General features: G+C 34.8%; 2 pseudogenes; both read left to right on the forward strand.

Moving 5' to 3' along the window:
* Positions 1–8,295: 8,295 nt before the first annotated feature.
* LOC134377383 (U4 spliceosomal RNA) lies at positions 8,296–8,447 on the forward strand (annotated as a pseudogene).
* Positions 8,448–11,985: 3,538 nt separating this feature from the next.
* Positions 11,986–12,897, forward strand: LOC134376461 (olfactory receptor 4P4-like; annotated as a pseudogene).
* The last annotated feature ends 2,293 nt before the right edge of the window (positions 12,898–15,190 follow it).

A 15,190-nucleotide genomic window follows, 5' to 3' on the forward strand; every position in this document is an offset into this window, starting at 1 on the left:
ATTGTTCCTGCTAATAGCAGAGATGGTTTTATATCTAATAATGCTCTGTGTACATCCAATTGGCAATACTTTGGTGCTAGTCATTCAAATTTATGGTATTGTAAATCAATACCAGGAAGTAGAATAGAAAAAATATAGCTTATAGTAGCTTGAATAGATATTGTCTAACTGTACCTCAAAGTTTTTGAATAAATTTATATTATTACCAGTCATATATGTTTTATTCCTCATATTGATAATTTGTATTTTTTTCTTTCTGTCTCTTTTACCTTGATTCATCATTATAAAGTTTCCTGAATTTTATTAATTCTTTCAAAGAACCAACTTTTGGCTTTTTTTTTTTTCCTTTTTCCTATTTTGGAAAGTTAGTTATGTAAAAGATTTCTTTGCTTGTATTTATTATACTTTTATCTTTATATTGTTTTGATTTCATTGGCTTTTTTCCCATTAGACTTGATATCTAGGATCTTCATATAATTGATTACCAAATTTACTTGTTTTTAATGGCAATTTTCACATTACTACACATTCTACAGGTGTAAAAAGGATCAAAAGGGAATGTTATGAAATATATTGTGGCCAATAAATTCAAGAACCTATATATAATGGGCAATTTTTAAAATGATATAAATTACCAAAACTCATTTTAAAATAAACTATATACTCTCAGTAGTCCTTTACCTCTTAAAATAATTGAATGTTTTTGTTTCATGACTTTCTATTCCCTGTATGTATAGTTTTAATGGTGAATTCTATCAAACATTAAATTAAATAAAAACCCAAAAACCCACAACTTATTCTTCAAAAACTCTTCCAAAAATAGAACAGAAGAGCATACATTGAAATCACTCTTTTGGTTCTGTATTTCTCTAATAATTGTAAATTATACCATTTTCCCTACACATTCCTTAGAATTTTCTACATAGACAATTGTTTCACTGTGAATACAGCTTTACTACTTCCTACTCAATATGGGTGACTTTTAGGAATGACAGTTTAGCATGGTTGTGGATAGACAATCAATACACAGAAATCAGTTGTACAGTTTGCACTAATAAATAACAACCAGAATTGTATTTTTGAAATTTCATTTAAAATAACATTACAAATATAAAATACTTAAGGATCAATGTGACAAGATAAGGTCAAGACATTTACACTGAAACTAAAAATTTTGCTGAGAGAATACAAAGACCTTAATAAATAAAAAGAAATACTGTTTTTATGGACCAGACAACTCAAAGTAGATTTTGGAGAGTGATGTTCATTACGATGGTGGAATAGACATTTCCCAGTGTTGCTCCTCCCCATAAGTAACCACTCTAAAACTATTAAAAAGCAAAGACTGCCAACCTGGGACTGCTGGAGCTGGGGAAGAGGAGGGGAGAAACATGGAGTTTGTGAAGGTGCAGAAGGCCATGGTGAGGAGGTGTAGGGACAGTGCCTCTCATTCTGAGCCTGGAAGATTCTGAGCCACCCTGATAGGGAGCAGGGAGTGGCTGTTGCATAAGGATCAAAACCAGAAAATGCTGTAGTGGCACTCTTTGCATAAATGTGCTTGGAGCCTGAAGGGGAGAGGAGGGCTTCCGAGAGTACCATAACATCCCACAAACCATAAAGACCACTGGCAGGATTACCCTGAGCCTGTGTAGGAGCAAGTGTCTGGTGCCTAGTGGAGAAAGGAGCCAACCAGAGTTTGCTCTTCACATTTATCATGAGGGACACTTACGTGGCCTGCCCAGTGGGAAGTGGTTGGAGTGAAGGCAAAAGAATGGCCCGCTGGGGAACACTGGGCTCAGGGAAGGCAGCTGGTCTTAGTGGAAATTGCTCAGGGTGATAGATCTGCATGAGGTGAAATCTGCAGGAAAGACTCAATCCTGGGCTGGAATTTCCATACATCTCACACCCGGAAGTGATTAATGATCTGCACAAAAAGCCTTCCCCAGAGAATGAGCAGCAAAGCAGCAATTTAGCTCAAGCACCGAGCTGAAGGTCCAGTCCCTAGAGGAAGTTCCCCCAACTTGGGAACTAACCACAGAATGGCCCATGAGTTCCTATGTAGAGTCTAAGAGGTGGTGGTAGTTATTAAGCCACCATAGAACAGAAAACGAAATGAAACAAAACAAAAGAAACACCCCCCCAACCCCAGACCAGAGACAAAGCTCTGATAAACACCTATAAAATGTAGAAGCAGTAGCAGTCTCCTCAAATGCCTAAGCATCAACATAAAGACAGAAAGATTGAGAAAGAACAGAGAAATACCTCTCCACCAAATGAAATAAACAAAGCACCAGCAATGGATGCAGAGGAACAGCAGATCTATGAAATGTCTGACAGAGAATTCAAAATAACCCTCTCTTAAGGGTATTTAGGCTGTCACAAGAAAATACAAACAGAAAATTAAACGATATCTTGGAAAAATTCAGGAGCAGAATGAGAAACTTGATGAAGGAGTAGAATCAATTAAAACAAAACCAAATAGAAATTCTAGAAATAAAGAACACATGATCTGAATTAAAAAAACTCAATATAAAGCTTCAACAGCAGACTTAATCAAACAAGGGAAAGAATTAGTGAGCTTGAAGATAAAACACATGAAATTATCCAATCAGATGAGCAAAAAGAAAAAAGAATAAAAATGAAACAGAAATACAGCAAGTATGGTACTTCCTCAGGCGAAATAACTCTGTATAACTGGAATACCCAAAGGGGAAGTAAAAGGAGGAGACTTAGAAAGCATATTCAAGGAAATAATGACTGAAAATTTCCCAAGTATGGAGAAAGTTGACAGCATCCAGATACAAAAAGCTCAGAAGCTGCTAATGAAACTCAATCCAAACAGGAGCATCGCAAGACACATCATAATCAAATTATTAAAAACCAAAGACAAAGAATACTGAAAGCAGCAAGAGAAAACAGACAAATAACATTCAACAGAGTCCCAGTGTATCTCTCAGTAGAAACCCTATAGACAAGAAGAGAATGGGATGATAAAAGTGTTGAAGGAAAAAGACTCAGTCAAGAATTCTCTACACAGCAAAATTAACCCTCAAATATGAAGGAAAAATAACTTCTTTCCCAGACAAACGAAAGCTAAGGAAATTCATCAACACTGGACTTGCCCTACAAGAAATGCTAAAGGGAGCTCTTCAATCTGAAATAAAATGATGCTAAAGAATAGCAAGAAAACATCTGAAGATACATGACTTATTAGTAAATACACAGACATCCTCAGAATAATCCAATGTTGTAAAGGTGGTGAATAAACCACTTATATACTTAGTGTAAAGACTAAAGGATAAACCTAATGAGACATTAACATATACAAATACCATATAAGAGACAGACAATATTAAAAGATGTAACTTGGAACAATAAAAAAATGTAAAGAAATCATGGGAATGACACCAAAGCATAGGGCGGGTTTTTTTTTTTTTTCCATTTCTTAGATTTTATCTTGGTTAACATCAAGTTAAGAAAAGACATACTAAAAATAAATAGTGAGATATCAAAATGCCAAACTAGGAAAAAAACAAACACAAAGGAATACAGTAAGACTGGAAAAAAGAAAAAAATGGATCTACAACACAACCAGAAAAAAATAGCAAAATGTCAGTAATGAGTCCCTAAATGTAAATAAATTAAATGCCCCAATTAAAAGACAGAGAATGGCTGAATGGATTATAAAACAAGAACCAACAATATGCTACCTACAAGAAAGTCAACCAACAGACATACACCAGCTGAAAGTGAGGAAATAATAAAGATATTTCATGCAAATGAAAGCCAAAACCCAGCAGGAGTAGGTATATTTACATCAGATAAAATAGACTTCAAAACAATGAAAGTAAAAGAAAAGAGAAGGAAGGTTATTATATAATGATAAAGGAATCAATTCAACAAGAGAATGTAATTATTCAAAGTATATACACACCCAACTTTGGAGCACCCAGCCATATAGAGCAGTGACTGTTGGCCCTAACAGGAGAGAGAAAATCCAACACAGTAATAGCTGGGAACTTTAATCCTCCACTTTCAGCAGAGGACAGATCATCCAGACAGAAAATAATCCAGAAAACATCAGAATTAACCTCTACTACAGGCCGACTTGACCTAACAGATATTAATAGAACATTTCATCCAACAGCTGAAGAATACACATTATTTTTTCTCAGCAGCATATGGTCTGAAGTAGACTATATGTTAGGTCACAAAACAAGTATCAACAAATTTTAAAAAATCATATCACCTACCTTGTCCAACTACAATGTAATAAAATCGGAAATCAACAACAAAAGGGACAATAGAAACTGTACAAATACGTGGAAATTAAACAACATGCTCCTTAGCAACAAATGGGTCAAAGAAGAAACAAAAAAGGAGATATAAAAAATTCCTGGAGACAAATGGAAATGAAAACACAACATACTAAACCTATGGGATACAAAAAAAGCAGTTCTGAGAGGGAAGTTTATAGCAATTAGTGTCTACATCGAATTAGAAGAGACTCTGTATAAACAACCTGATGTTATACCTCAGGAAGCGGGGGGGGGGGGGGGGGACAAACACAAAACTCAGTAGGAGAGAAATAACAAAGATCAGAGCAGAAGTGAATGAATTAGAGGTTAGAAAATCAACACAGAAGATCAATGAAACAAAAGGTTATTTAAAAAAAAAATCGATAAATCTTTAGCTAGACTAATGGAGAAAAAAAAGAGAAGACTTAAATAAAATGTGAATTTTTCCCAAGTTAATCTCTAGATTCAAGCACTCCCAAACAAAATCTAAACATGCATTAGCTTTTAGAATTTTTCAGACTAATTCTAGCATCAATATAGAAATGCAAGCGACCTAGAGTATCTCCTGCAATTCACACACACACATACACACACACACACACACACAAACGGGGGGGGGGGAAGAAGATATAACAACCACAATTATTTGAAGTTGATACAACAAGCAAACAGAAAGGACATTGTTGGGGGGGAGGGGGGGAGGGAGAAGGGAGGGAGGTTTTGGTGATGGGGAGCAATAATCAGCTACAATGTATATCGACATAATAAAATTCATTACATGTAAAAAAAAAAAAAAAAAAAAAAAAGAAAGGGTTGGAGAACTTCCACTGCCTTATTTCAAGGTATATTATAATGTGTCTGTGCTCGGAACTGTCAATGTACGAGATTGTAGAGCCCAGAAGTAACCTGATCAACCAGTTTTCAATAAAAGTCTGTAGGCAATTCAGTTTAATATGAGAATACTTCAAAAAGTTCAAGGAAAGATTTGTATTATCTTTCAATTCTATTTTTTCCACAAACTTTTTGATGCACCCTTGTAAAAGATCATCTTTTCAACATTCCTTTATAGTGCTCCCATGAGCACACACATACAACTTCCATCTGTGCATCACATCTTGTACAAATGTAATTCAAAAATGGATTGTAGGCCTGTATATAAAATGTAAAAGTGTAAAATGCTTAGAATAAAATACAGGAAAAGATACTTGTGACTTTGGATTAGACAAACAAATTTTAAATACAATATCAAAAGCATGATATGTAATAAAATGATTACTCGCACTTCATCAAATTAAAACTTTTGCAGCAGAACAAGTTAAATGACAAAGAATGAATTCAAACACAAAAATGATAAGTATGTGAGGTAATGCCTGTGTTAATTAGCTCGATTTACCCATTCCACAACATATACATATTTCAGAACATCAGGTTGTATACGATAAATATTTATGATTTTTATTTGTCAAATAAATAAATCAATACACATACATTTTTAATTGAGAAGGTAAATGTAACACTTAACATACTATATATCTCTAAAAATATCCTACTGTGTATGTTTGCGTTTGTAGGAGAGTGGAGATATGGCCAAATATCTCCTTCTGTGGATTGACACAGGCTAGTTTGAGTGAAGTTTGGTCAACACTGGGCAGTGTTCAGGTGGACAAGCAGTAAGATACTGGGTTTCCATATCCTTTATACTGAAGTGCTGGAACCATTCCTTTTTTCAGGGTCACTTAACTTTCAAAGTCTAAATGCAAACACTAAACTTAGAAATACCCATTTTCTTGCTTCTGTTGCTTATTAGCTGTTTGAACCAGTTACTTAATCTCTCGAAGCTTCTGTGTTTCTGTATGCATAATACTATACTGCCTATGTCAAAATGTACACTTTTATGAATATTAAATAATATAATAAACCACGCAATAATCTCCCAATAAATTCTCATTATTATTGTGGGAAGTAGTTTGAACTGAACTAGATGAGATACAAAATAATAATTTGATTTCCTCAAAGTTTAAAAGTTTGAGAAAAAACTTTATGTATATAGATTTTGTTTACGATACAGAGGAACAGACTAATGAGCTTCAGTGTTTGCAGATGAATATTCAGTGACACCGGAGAAATAATAAAATGGCAAATGGGATGAAAAACTTTGCTGTGCTCTGGGTGCAGCCTTCCTTTGGTTTTTCCATCTTTTTTACTTGGTGATGCATTCTTTTCCTCCCTGCCCAGTAAATGGGGAAAAATGTTTATCGTTGACTCTTTCTTTGTCTCCCATTTCCCTACAATCTATTCCAGCAAGGTTTGTCCCTGGCATCATGTAACCTGGCATTAGTTATGATCCTGCAGGCCATTGAATTTATTTCTACTCTAAATACTGAGGATCTTGATCATAGTCCACATCTGAACTGCAAATGCCTGTCTTTGATTCTCTTTTACTTCTTCATTTCAGATTTTTCTGAAGGCTAAACTAATGCTCCTGCAGACTACATGATTTTCCCTCCTATTCTTGAGAAAGCTGGAAGGGCACAGAGCAGGCAGAGTTTCTAGAGAAATAGTCCCTAACCAAGGCAAACTCAAAGGTAGAAAGTAAATACCCAGAGGCACCAGTAACATTACCATGGACAGTGGCTTAGTAGCATTTGGCCATGACATGTTAAGTAATGTCTTTGAGGATATAACTTTTTAGAACTTTCAAAGACCTATTAAGTCTTGCATTGACATTTAAGTTTATATTCCGCTTTTTCTAAACCAATTCCCTGCAAGCACAGGCATAACATAAATGACTCCTATGACTTAAAATGTGTGTTAGCTTTTGCAGAATTTCACAATACATTGTGGATTTTTTTCTTAGTCTGAGTTAGCGTTAAACTGCTAAATTGACATTCAAAATCCCCAGCCTGCTTTCCCGAGGGGTAAAGATCCACTTTCCTTTGCATCTCTGATAAATTTAGGGAATATTTGAAGTCCACTTCCCTTGCAAACCTGTAGAAGTTTTCTAACATGTTGAGATTTTCCAGATCTTTCACAGAGTTAATCTGTGTATGTTTGAATTACCGGTTTGAAATATTCTACGTTTTACTTCAATTTTGATAATGGAGGTGATTTGGCAGAGTGAGTATCTGAGGGTGAAATTCTTTCTGATGTAACTAAAGCTAACATAACAGCCATTCCGACCTGATGGTAAGTGAATTATCCTCCTCCCTTGGTTTGTGGAGAGTTCCACCCACCACATGCTAGGCTGATTGCATGTTATTTACCTCTATTTTATATAATCTCATTCTAAAGGTTATGACTTCTCTTGCAGCTTATGATAGTTTTGTTACTGTAAAATGTTTTAGCATATGTAAGTTTTAAGTGTGCATTACTTATAAGTAGAATTCCAGTTAAGAAAAATAAAGTTAAAGTTAAAAACATTTTCAAGTTGGCAGCAAATTTCATTGTTTCCCGTTCTTGTATGTATTCCTCCATATTCCTATTAAGAAAGAGACCAGTTAATGGTTGAATATCTAATGTAAGTAGGAATTTCCTGCTTTTCAAGAAATGGCCTTTCTAAAATAAACTAGTTTTGTCTGTACTAACTATGGTGAGTTTATAGCTTGCTACATTTTGGTGCACTAAGAAAATTTGGATGTACAGTTGAAACTGTACTTTAATTAGTAAAACATCTATTTTTGTTGTGCTGATATAATGCCCCAGAGGGCATGAAAAATTTTAATTCAGTACTACCAAAGAAATAATTATTTAATTACATTGTTATAGTGGGGAAAAATAGGCTAGTGATTAGTGTTAAGATATGCCCTAAAATAACCAATTTATCATCAAACTGACTTATTTTTTTTTTCACTAACAGATTGTCTAAATTGAAGTTTACTGGATCACGCTCGTTAAATTCATGTTGAGATTTAACAAATTTCTTCGTTGGACTTGGTTGTACATGCGTGCACGACAATTTCATTAGTTGCTAAACTATTGACTCAAAGATGAAAGAATAAGCTTTGCAAAGTGGCAGTATCGTAGCCAATGAGGTTTATCCGAGGCGCGATTATTGCTAATTGAAAACTTTTCCCATTACACGTTTTAATTAAAATTGTGTTGGAGGACTAAAAAAAAATGAAAGAATATAGGAGGAAATAATTGCATATTATGAACCATGTATGACACTAGAGTAGTTCATAATGTATTATGCATTTCTCATTGTATTTCTGAATTATGCTATTAGATCTTAATTGTGTAGACAAGGAAAATGAGGCTTAAAGAGTTTAAACAATTAGGTCACAGATCACAACTGATCACTGTATTACACTCAACGTTTCTACCTCTTTCTGTGTTGCTGTTGTTCTATCCACTTATTCGGTCATGGCCTAATCTTTATTTCATCATTTGTGGGATGAAATTTTTATAGGAGTTTTCTTACTACCTCAGTGGTCAAAATAATATTGATTCGATGACCAAAATTATCCTCACCTGACTTTTCCCTCTTCCCTTTGTTATCAGCAGTGACCATTAATGTTGCCTTAGATACAGGATGATATATTTGGAGGTACTGCAGATGAAAGGTCAATAATGATCTAGGAAACAAGCCAGAATCCTAACTTAAGAAATTTACATTTTGGTAAAAAAGAAGTGACATTATTTTTTTTTTCTTGAAACGATTGATTATACATGTTTGTGGGGTGCAGAATTGAATATCAATACCTGTGTACAGAATGTGATGATAAAATCAGGATAATTAGTATATTCATCATTACAAAACATAATCATTCTTTGTGTCCATTAAGCAATTTCTTATAAGCCCCTTGCTTTTTCCACCTCTAGTAACCACAGTTCCCTTCTCTCCATTTGAAAATTCAATGTATTGTTGTGATTGTTGCTTCTTTCTTTTTTATTCATTTTTTAGCTCTGACTTATGAGTGAGGACATGAGGTGTTTCTCTTTCTGTACCTGCCTTATTTCACTTAACATAGTTTTCTTTCAAAATGATTTAGAATCAGATAATTCTACAACACATAATTATTCTAAATATACAATGACTTTTTATGTAAATACTCAGGGAGACAAACTGGGTGTTCTGGTAACCTGTCACCTTGACTATTCTCTGCAGGAATGAGGTTTCAAAATAGTTCTCTTCATTGTCATTTCCTGCGAGACCCTCTCTTCTATCTCATTGTCTCAGACGTGGGATGCAGCTCCAGCCTGAGTGAGAATCAGCATTTCCACCTTCTAACATCCACAGCATATTACTTCAGATCCTGAGAAATTACTAGATCCCTTGATCTACATCTCTTTTATTTAGCATCTATAGAGATGATCATATGGTCCTTGTGTTTGAGTTTATTAATATGGTGTAACACATTTATTGATTTGCGTATGTTGAACCAACCTTGCATCCCTGGGATGAATCCCACTTGGTTGTGATGAATAATTTTACGTATGTGTTGCTGTATTCTGTTTGCTAGTATTTTAGTGAGGATTTTTGCATCTATATTCATCAAGGATATTGGCCTGTAGTTTTCCTTTTTGGTTATATCTTTACCTGGTTTTGGTATCAGGATGATGTTTGCTTCATAGAATGAGTTTGGGAGATTTGTGTCCATTTCAATCTTTTGGAATAGTTTGTAAAGAATCGGTGTCAATTCCTCTTTGAATGTTTGGTAAAATTCTGCTGTGAATCCATCTGGTCCTGGGCTTTTCTTTGTTGGGAGCCTTCTGATAACAGCTTCAATCTCCTTTATTGTTATTGGTCTGTTCAAATTTTCTACGTCTTCATGGTTCAGTTTTGGGAGTTTGTGTGTGTCCAGAAATTTATCCATTTCCTCCAGATTTTCAAATTTGTTGGCGTAAAGTTGTTTATAGTAGTCTTGAATGATTCCTTGTATTTCAGATGAATCAGTTGTAATATCGCCTTTTTCATTTCTAATTTTTGTTATTTGAGTCTTCTCTCTTCTTTTTTTTAAAAAAATCATAGATTTGGATTAATCAAATAATTTCCATTTTTAAATTATTCATTTTATTTATTAATGCATTTCTTTAAATCAAGTTGTTTTAGGTAAATGAAGTATTTGAAAAGTAACATTATTCCACCCCAGTAAGAATCAGCATCAGGTGTAATAAGCAGAAGAGAGGTCAACAAACACCTCCTCACCCAAATTTTTCAATACTCTTAATTACTGGTAACTTCTTAGTGCTCTGTTTTTAATAATTTCATTTTGCTAAAGTAGGCTAGGAAGCCTTATAGTCATACTGATGACAACGTAGGAGCAAACTGAAAATTCTCTTTGATAAAATTTGTGTTTTGAATAATAATTTAAAATAGAGTTGGTGTCACACAGTATAGACCAGTTTCTAAATGCTGTACCTATTACCTATTTGCTACCTAAAATTATTTCAGAGACCATAAATAACAAAGATTTTGATTTTATGAATCACAATATTTGATGCTTTCTTGATAATCTTGCTTCAAAAACATTTTATGTTTTTGTAGTAGACATCCAGTCACCCAGCTATGACTGTTACATCAGATCCAGACTAAGGTAGAATGAATGCTAGAGCTTTTGCATCCTCACTGGAGTCTGATAATTCCTCACCACAGCTTCTGGAGTACATTCTCCAATTCTTTATATACTATACATTTTTTCCACTGACTAAATAATGTCTTAAGATTATGCATGATATAAAAAAGATGTAAATCCATGCGTTTTTCATTCATTTATTCATGCAGCAAACACCACAAAGTGCTAACTGATCACAAAGTTACCTGTTGTACCATCCCCTTTTATTGACATTTGCTTCCTTAATTGTATATAAAATGCATCATATTCCTAGAAAAATCCATGACATATGCATAATTCAAACATATCTGGGGAATTTAGTAATCACATCTTTCCTTTATTGATTGCAGTCTGGAACTTGAATGACAGTATACTTTCTGTTTTTTAACAGAGTCAACATATGAAATGTAAATGAATGAATTTATACACAAATAAATTTGGTGATTATTTTTCACAACCTCAGTCATTGAATGACATTCTTCCTTTTGCTGTGTAGTTTTCAAACATTCTTTTCTTTTTAATATAACAGTAGTTACATTGGTTTAGCGTGACCTATTGACAATTGTGCTCACATGGCAAAGAAGAGTGTGCTCTACACAAAATAAAATTCTGAAATCCAGCTGTCGTGTTTAAACATATTTGCATTTCCATTTCCTGATGATTTACTACCAGATAATTTGAAAATTTGGCCAGATTATATTAGAAGAAGGAAAGTTGACAGCATAGATAAGTAAGGCACACACTTTAAAAATATATGCAAAAGAGCTTTTTTTTGGTCTAAGAGTAAGGCTTTATTCTTACCTAAACAATATTTTTATTAGTAATAAGCTGATTTTTAATTTTCAAATAACATTTAAATATTTTCTAATCATTACAGGTAATATTGAGTAGAAAACATAATTATTCCTTTTATTCCCATTATATTATTATTCCAAACAGATTTGTAAAATGATATAATAAAAAAGAAAATACAGCTTAATGCCTTGAATAAATAATAATTAATATTCTATGCACATCTATTTTTAGTAATTTTATATTATTGGATTCGTACTGTTAATTTTTTGTCCCAATTTAAGTTTTGTTTCTTTCAGATAATTAACTTATTTGTGCATAACATACACCAGCTCAAAGACATGGAAAGACAGGGAAACATCTCAGAATTTATTCTTTTGGGACTTTCTTATCATCAGAACATACGAATATTTTACTTTGTGCTCTTCTTTTTCTGTTATGTTGCTGTTAGGAAATCTGATCCTTGTCTCCATTCTATGCCACCCTGTCTTACCAACCGTGTACTAATTCCTCAGCCATTTGTCCTCTATGGACATCTGCTATACTTCCAGTGTTACTCCAAAATTAGTTGGTGAACTGCTGGGGGGGAGGGGTGTCAAAAACCATTTTCTATGGCAATTGGGTGTTACAGATCTTTACCACGCACTTCTTTGGAAGTATTGAAGTCGTCATTGTTACCTCCATGGCCTTTGATCGCTACCTTGCCATCTGCAGCCCTCTCCACCACATGATTATCATGAACAGGACAAAATGCACTCTCTTCATCTTGGCTGTTTGGGCTGGTGGAACTGTCCATTCCTTTCCTCAGTTACCTATTACACTCCAGTTGTCCTTCTGTGGTCCCAGTGAGATTGATCACTGTTTTTGTGATATTTTCCCATTGCTAAAAGTTGCCTGTACTGACACCTACATCACTGGTGTCCTTGTGGTTGCCAATTCAGCTATGGTTTCCTTAGTTCTTTGTGGTCATGTTTGTTTCTTATGTCGGTATGTTATTCGCTTTAAGAAATCAGTCAGTCGAGGGAAGACACAAAGCCCTCTCTACCTGGGGGTCTCATTTCACTGTGGTCATCTTATTTTGGGGGCCTTCTGTATTTGCCTACCTTAGACCTCCTACCACTTTCCCTGAGGATAAAGTATTGGCACTATTTTGCACAATCATTGCTCCCATGTTCAATCCCATAATCTATATTCTAAGAAATACAGAGATGAATGCCATGAGAAAAGTTTGGTGTCAAATATTTTTGAAATAAGCACACAATTAATTTACAGAAGTTTATTGATTTAGTAACTGTATAAAGAAAAGAGCTAAATGTGAATGAAAAAGCTAAAAACAGTCTCATAGATTTTATGCTACTTTGTTAACTTGAGTGGAAAGAATGAAAAATATAGGACTTAGAGGTTTAAATTAATAACTACTCAAATACTAATTCTACTTTATTAATCTCTTGACAATCATTAAACTTAATTTTTTTCTGAAAATAAGACCTTAGAGTTATAGATTTTGCATACATTGTTTTGTGGAAATATTTTAAATACTGATGCTATTAGGATTTTATAAATGAAGCATGTGTAAATTTATTATTTATTTATTTATTTATATTGATTATGCATATTCATGGTGTACAAAGCTGACCTTTACCACCTGTGCCCCAGATGCGATGGTCAGATCAATATTATCCGGATGCCTCTTACCAAAAATTGCAATTATTTATCATGTCCCCCACCCAATTAATCCCTGACCTCCCTTCCCCCTCTTCCTCACTCCGCAGCCCTATGTATGTTTTCTCTCTCTGCAAGTCCAATGTACCACTGTGGTCTTTTTTGGTCTTTTTTCCCCCTTCCTCTTTTCTCTTACTTTCCACTTAAGAGTGAGGACATATGGTATTTTTCCCTCTGTGCCTGGTTTATTTCACTTAACATAATTTTCTCCAGGCTATAAATGGTAGAATTCCATTCTTTTTATGGCAGAGTAGTAGTCCATGGTGCATATATACCATATTTTCCTTATCCAGTTGTCCCTAGATGAACATTTAGGTTGGTTCCAACTCTTAGCTATTGTAAATAGAACTGCAATAAACATAGGTGTGCAGGTATCCCTTCAACATGATGATTTCCATTCCTGTGGGTATATACCTGGCAGTGGAATTGCTGGATCATATGGCAGTTCTGTCTGTAGTTGTTTCAGGAAACTCCATACTGTTTCTGATAATGGCCACACCAATTTACAGTCTCACCAACAGTGTAAGAAAGTTCCCCTTTCTCTGCATCCTCGCCAACATTTGTTTTTCTGTCTTTTTTGATAATGTCCAGTCTAACTGGGGTTAGATGATATCTTACTGTGGTTTTGATTTGCATTTCCCTTATGCTTAGTGACGTTGAGTATTTTTTCATGTGTCTGTTGGCCATTTGTATATCTTTCTTTTGGAAATGCATTTAACTTTTAAGACATGTAACCCTTTCATCGAGAGTCATTCTGAAGGCACTGTTCAAGGAAGTGTAAAAGACAGAAAAATCATGAAGAAGATAAAATTAAGTAGAGCTCTTATAGCAGAGGGCAGCTGGACAAATTACTATCTCAGCAGTTACTTGTAAAGAAACACAAATATTGCCAGATTTAAATTTCTCTTTTGAAAAACCATCAAAAAACTTACATCAGCTTAAAAGCTGGAAGTGAATGTGTTGAAAATGACCAAATTTATTACAATTTGTACATCCCTGTTTATGAAAGAGAAAAATAAATTCTTCCTATTTACATGGGCTCATGGCATAAACAGTACGTGTTTTTCTTGGGGAAAAAAGACAACAGGTCAAACACAACATCTTTCTTTATTTGGCTGCATATACTGTTCTCACACATATAGAACATCCCCTTATGTCAGTAACAATCACGCATTGGTTATGAAACAAGTGATGTCCAAAAGACCAACTATTTAACATGTATTCCCATTACCTATCATGGAGGTAATGACCCAGCTGGCCCTTAGCTCCCATAACATTTTATTCACTTGTTTATTTTCTTCATTAAGTAATTATCATTTACCTCTACATCTTATAAGTCCTGATCTCTGCTCTGTGCCTTGGTTCCCACTTCCCAGCCATCTCTCCCTGCCCAGGCCTTGTTTTTTCTCAGCAGCATGTTTCAGTTGCTTTCACACAGTCCCCTGACTGAGTTAGTCCGGCCCCATAACCAGGGACAGATACAGGGAAAACCACAGAGGCAGCAGTGTTTGCCTTTGGTGCAGGAAACTCCTCTTCTGATGTTTCACCTCCTGGACCCTTTCACGCATCTATTAACTTTTATTTTCCTTTAGCCATGGATCCGTTAAAATAAGAAAAGATGCACTGAAGAGCATAGAAAGGACAGGTTTACAACACCCACATCTACTGTCCCCCAACCCCAAGCTGCAGAGAGATGCTCCCTAATGGGAAGGAGAGGAAAGTGAGCACTGGATTTTTCCTCTGACCCCAACACTGGGCCTTCCCCAGTAAAAGCCAGAATCAGGGAGAATCCCCAACCCCAGATTCCAGGTCCGCCCCAGTGCC

This window comes from Cynocephalus volans, chromosome 4 (genome assembly GCF_027409185.1).
Source record: "Cynocephalus volans isolate mCynVol1 chromosome 4, mCynVol1.pri, whole genome shotgun sequence".
Lineage (NCBI taxonomy): Eukaryota > Metazoa > Chordata > Mammalia > Dermoptera > Cynocephalidae > Cynocephalus > Cynocephalus volans.